We start from the raw sequence: 6,153 nt of genomic DNA on the forward strand, positions 1-6,153 counted from the left end.
TATGCAACAATTTTGCATGTTCTTCACATGTACCCCAAAACCTAAAATACAATAAAATAAATAAATGGGAAAAAAAAAAAGAAATAGACGTTTCTCCTGTGTTTTAAATGCAGTCTTACTGCTAATTTATATATGCCTGTTTAATGCTGGAAATGTGTGTTCTAGATTCTTCAAAGAAAGGGTCTCTCAACTACTGCACACACACATCAGTTTAACTCTGTAAATTGATTGTGCAGCTTGACAAACATTCTGCTAGGTAGCTCAGTTTTTTTTTTAGAGCCACATATTTCTCATTACTCCCTATACTCCCATTCACTCAGGAATCTCGAAACGCAGCTTTTAGAAGAAACGTGTTTCTAACTCGCTGAATCTAAAGATAGGTGCAACTTACTAAGGTGAACGAAGACAAAGCAGAGCAGTTTGAAATAGCCGTTTCTCCTATGGTTAGACGCAGCCTTACTGTTAATTCTTATATGCCTGTTTAATGCTGGAAATGTGTGTTCTAGATTCTTCAAAGAAAGGATATCTCAACTCCTGCACACACACTTCAGTTTAACTCTGTAAATTGATTGTGCAGCGTGACAACCATTCTGCTAGATAGCTCCGTTTTTGTTTTAGAGCAGAATATTTCTCATTACAGCCTACACCTCAATTCACACTGGAATGTCTAATCGCAGCTTTTAGAAGAAACGTGTTTTTAACTCGCTGAATCTAAACCTAGATGCAACTTCCTAAGGTGAACGAACACACAGCAGAACAGTTTGAAATAGACGTTTCTTCTGTGTTTTAAACGCAGTCTTACTGCTAATTCTTATAAGCCGGAATATGGCTGGAAATATCTGTTTCTAGATTCTCCATAGTAAGGATTTCTGAATTGCTGCACATACACATCATTTTACCTCTGTAAGTTGATTGTACAGCTTGACAACCATTCTGCTAGATACCTCTGTTCATGTATTAGAGCAAGATATTACTCATTACAGAATATACTATTTTTCACTCTGGAATATCCAAATGCAGCTTTTAGAAGAAACGTGTTTCTAACTTGCTCAATCAAAACTTAGATGCAACTTCCTCAGGTGAACGAACACAAAGCAGAGCACTTTGAAATAAACGTTTCTCCTGTGTTTTAAACGCAGACTTACTGCTAATTCTTATATGCCTGTATATGGCTGAAAATATCTGTTTCTAGATTCTCCAAAGAAATGTTTTCTGAACTGCTGCACACACACATCAGTTTACTTCTGGAAGTGGATTGTACAGCTTGACAACCGTTCTGCTAGATAGCTCCGTTTTTGTTTTAGAGCAAGGTAATTCTCATTACAGCCTATATTCCCATTCAATCTGGAATATCCAAACGCAGCTTTTAGAAGAAACGTGCTTCTAACTCGCTGAATCTAAACAGAGATACAACTTCCTGAGGTGAACGAACACAAAGCAGAGCAGTTTGAAATAGACGTTTCTCCTATGTTTTACACACAGTCTTACTGCTAATTCTCATATGCCTGTATATGGCTGGAAATATCTGTTTGTAGATTCTCCAAAAAAAGGGTTTCCGAACTGCTGCACACACAGCTGTTTAACTCTGTAAGTTGATTTTACAGCTTGATAACCATTCTGCTAGATATATCCTTTTTTGTTTTAGAGCAACATATTTCTCATTACAGCCTGTACTCCCATTCACTCTGGACTATCAAAATGCTGCTTTTAGAAGAAAAGTGTTTCTAACTCCCTGAATCTAAATACCGAGGCAACTTCCTGAGGTGATCGAACAAAAAGCAGAGCAGTTTGAAATTAACGTTTCTCCTGTGTTTTAAACGCAGTCTTACTGCTAATTCTTATATAACTGTATACGGCTGGAAATATCTGTTTCTAGATTCTTGAAAGAAAGGATTTCTGAACTGCTGCACACACAAATCAGTTTAACTCTGTAAGTTGATTGTACAGCTTGACAACCATTCTGCTAGATAGCTCCGTTTTTGTTTTAGAGCAAGATATTTCTCATTACAGCCTATATCCCATTCACTCTGGAATATCCAATCGAAGCTTTTAGAAGAAATGTGTTTCTAACTCGCTGAATCTAAACATAGATGTAACTTGCTAAGGTGAGCGAACACAAAGCAGAGCAGTTTGAAATAGACGTTTCTCTTATGTTTCACACGCAGTCTTACTGCTAATTCTTATACGCCTGTATATGGCTAGAAATATCTGTTTCCATATTCTTCGAAGAAAGGATTTCTGAACTGCTGCACACACACAGCAGTTTAACTCTGTTAGTTGATTGTACAGGTTGACAACCATTCTGTTAGCTGCGTTTCTGTTTTTGACCAAGATATTTCTCATTACAGCCTATCCTCCAATTCACTCTGGAATATCCAAACGCAGCTTTTAGAAGAAACGTGTTTCTAACTTGCCGAATCTAAACATAGATACAACTTCCTGAGGTGAAAGAACACAAAGCAGAGTAGACTGAAATAGACGTTTCTCCTGTGTTTAAAACGCAGTCTTACTGCTGATTCATATATGCCTTTATATGGCTGGAAATATCTGTTTCTAGATTCTCCAAAGAAAGGATTTCTGAACTGCTGCACACACACATCAGTTTACCTCTGTGAGTTGATTGTACAGCTTGACATCCAATCTGCTAGATAGTTCTGTGTTTGTTTTATGCAAGATATTTCTCACTACAGCCTACACTCCCATTAACTCTGGAATATCCAAATGCAGCTTTCAGAAGAAACGTGTTTCTAACTCGCTGAATCTCAACATAGATGCAACTTCCTAAGTTGAACGATAACACAGCAGAACAGTTTGAAATAGACGAATCTCCTGTTTTAAAGGCAGTCTTACTGCCAATTCTTATATGCCTGTATATGGCTGGAAATATCTGTTTCTGGATTCCCCACAGAAAGTTTTTCTGAACTGCTGCACACACACATCAGTTTACTTCTGTAAGTTGATTGTACAACTTGTCAATCATTCTCCTACATGGCTCCGTTTTTGGTTTAGAGGAAGGTATTTCTCATTACAGCCTATACTCCCATTCACTCTGGAATATCCAAACGCAGCTTTTAGAAGATACGTGTTTCTAAATCGCTGAATCTCAACATAGATGCAACTTCCTAAGGTGAATGAACACAAAGCAGAGCAGTTTGAAACAGACGTTTCTCCTGTGTTTTAAACGCAGTCTTACTGCTAATTCTTATATACCTGTGTGTTTCTGAAAATATCTGTTTCTAGATTCCCCAAAGAAATGATTTCAGATCTTCTTCGCACACGCAACAGTTTACCTCTCTAAGTTGATTGTACAGCTTGACAACCATTCTGCTAGATAGCTGTGTTTTTGTTATAGAGCAAGATATTTCCCTTTACAGCCTGTATTCAAATTCACTCTGGAATATTCAAACGCAGCTTTTGGAAGAAACGTGTTTCTTACTCGCTGAATCTAAACATAGATGCAACTTCCTAAGGTGAACGAACACACAGCAGAGCAGTTTGAAATACACGTTTCTCCTGTGTTTTAAACGCAGTCTTACTGCTAATTCTTATATGCCTGTATATGGCTGGGAATATTTGTTTCTAGATACTCCAAAGAAAGGATTTCTGAACTGCTGCACCCACACATCTGTTTCACTCTGTAAGATGATTCTACAGCTTGACAACCATTCTGCTAGATAGCTCCGTTTGATTTTTAGAGCAAGATATTTCTCATTATGGTCTATACTCCCATTCACTCAGGAATATCAAACGCACCTTTTAGAAGAAACGTGTTTCTACCTCGCTGAATCTAAACATAGATGCAACTTCCTAAGGTGAAAGAGCACAAAGCAGAGCAGTTTCAAATAGTCGTTTCTCCTGTTTTTTAAAAGCAGTCTCACTGCTATTTCTTATATGCCTTTGTATGGCTGGAAATATCTGTTTCTAGATTCTCCAAAAAAAGGATTTCCAAACAGTGCGCACACATATCAGTTTAACTTTGGAAGTTGATTGTACAGCTTGACAGCCATTCTGCTAGAAAGCTGTGTTTTTGTTTTAGAGCAATGTATTTCTCATTACAACCTATACTCCCATTCACTCTGGAATATCCAAACGCAGGTATTAGAAGAAATGTGTTTGTAACTCGCTGAATCTAAACATAGATGCAACTTCCTGTGTTGAACGAACACAAAGTAGAGCAGTTTGAAATTTACGTGTCTCCTGTGTTTTAAACGCAGTCTTACTGCTAATTCTTTTTTTTTTCGTTTTATTTATTTTACTGCATTTTGTGTTTTCCAATACATGTGAAGAACATGCAGAATTAGTGCATAGGTACACACGTGGCCGTGTGATTTGCTGCCTTCCTCCTCATCACCTACATCTGGCATTTCTCCCCTTGCTATCTCTCCCCAGCTCCCCATCCTCGACCCTCCCTCCCCTATTTCTCCCCAACTGACCGCAGTGTGTAGTGCTCCCCCCTCCCTGTGTCCATGTGTTCTCATTGTTCAACACCTGCCTATGAGTGAAAACATGCGGTGTTTGATCTTCTGCTCTTCTGTCAATTTGCCGAGAATGATGGTTTCAGGTTCATCCATGTCCCTACAAGGGACCCAAACTCATCCTTTTTGTTAGCTGCATAATTTTCCATGGTGTATATGTGCCACATTTTCCCTGTCCAGTCTATCGTCTGTGGGCATTTGGGCTGGTTCCAGGTCTATCCTATTGTAAACAGTGCTGCAATGAACTTTCGTGTGCACGTGTCCTTATAGTAGAACGATTTGTAATCCTTTGGATATATACCCAGTAATGGGATTGCTGGGTCAAATGGAATTTCTATTTCTAGGTCCTTGAGGAATCGCCACACTGTCTTCCACAATGGCTGAAGTAATTTACACTCCCACCAACAGTGTAAAAGTGTTCCTGTTTCTCCATATCCTCTCCAGCATCTGCTTTCTCTAGATTTTTTAATGTTTGCCATTCTTACCGGCGTGAGATGGTATCTCAATGTAGTTTTGATTTGCATTTCTCTTATGACCAGTGATGATGAGCATTTTTTCATATGTTTGTTGGCCTCACGTATGTCTTCTTTTGTAAAGTGTCTGTTCATATCCTTTTTCCACTTTTCAATGGGCTTGTTAGTTTTTTTCTTGTAAATCTGTTTTAGTTCTTTGTAAACTCTGGATATCAGCCCTTTGTCAGATGGGGAAACTGCAAAAATTTTTTTCCATTCTGTTGTTTGATGATTCACTCTAATGACTCTTTCTTTTGCCGTGCAGAAGCTGTGGAGTTTGATTAGGTCCCATTTGTCTATTTTGGCTTTTGTTGTCAATCCTTTTGGTGTTTTGGTCATGAAGTACTTGCCTACACCTATGTCCTGAATGGTTTTGCCTAGATTTTCTTCTAGGGTTTTTATGGTGTTAGGTCTTATGTTTAAGTCTTTAATCCACCTGGAGTTAATTTTAGTGTAAGGTGTCAGGAAGGGGTCCAGTGTCTGCTTTCTGCACATGGCTACCCAGGTTTCCCCACACCATTTATTGAACAGGGAATCCTTTCCCCATTGCTTGTTTTTGTCTAGTTTGTCAAAGATCAGATGGTTGTAGATATGTTGGGTTGCCCTCGATACCTCTGTTCTGTTCCATTGGTCTATATCTCTGTTTTGGTGCCAGTACCATACTGTTTTGATTACTGCAACCTTGTAGCATAGTTTGAAGTCCGGTAGTGTGATGCCTCCCGCTTTGTTCTTTTTGCTTAGAATTGACTTGGCTATGTGGGCTCTCTTTTGGTTCCATGTGAAGTTTAAGGTGTTTTTTTCCAGTTCTGCGAAGGACATTGGTAGCTTGATGGGAATAGCATTGAATCTGCAAATTACTTTGGGCACTATGGCCATTTTGACTATATTGATTCTTCCTTACCATGAACATGGAATGTTTCTCCATCTGTTTGTGTCCTCTCTGATTTCGTTGAGCAGTGGCTTGTAGTTCTCCTTGAAGAGGTCCTTTACGTTCCTTGTTAGTTGTATTCCTAGGTATTTTATTCTCTTTGTGGCAATCGTGAATGGTATTTTGTTCTTGATTTGGCTCTCTTTAACTCTGTTATTGATGTATAGGAATGCATGTGATTTTTGCACATTGATTTTGTATCCTGAGACTTTGCTGAACTTGCTTATCAGTTTCAGGA

General features: G+C 38.6%; 1 long non-coding RNA gene across 1 annotated transcript in view; it reads left to right on the top strand.

Moving 5' to 3' along the window:
- The window catches only part of LOC119469951, a 20,701-nt gene that overhangs the window by 8,237 nt on the left and 6,311 nt on the right, over positions 1-6,153 (top strand). Inside the window, exon 2 of the long non-coding RNA XR_005198816.1 lies at positions 3,332-3,337. This is a non-coding gene — a long non-coding RNA (uncharacterized LOC119469951). The remainder of the gene's footprint in view (positions 1-3,331; positions 3,338-6,153) is intronic.

This window comes from Cebus imitator, unplaced genomic scaffold (assembly GCF_001604975.1).
Source record: "Cebus imitator isolate Cc_AM_T3 unplaced genomic scaffold, Cebus_imitator-1.0 Scaffold1137, whole genome shotgun sequence".
Lineage (NCBI taxonomy): Eukaryota > Metazoa > Chordata > Mammalia > Primates > Cebidae > Cebus > Cebus imitator.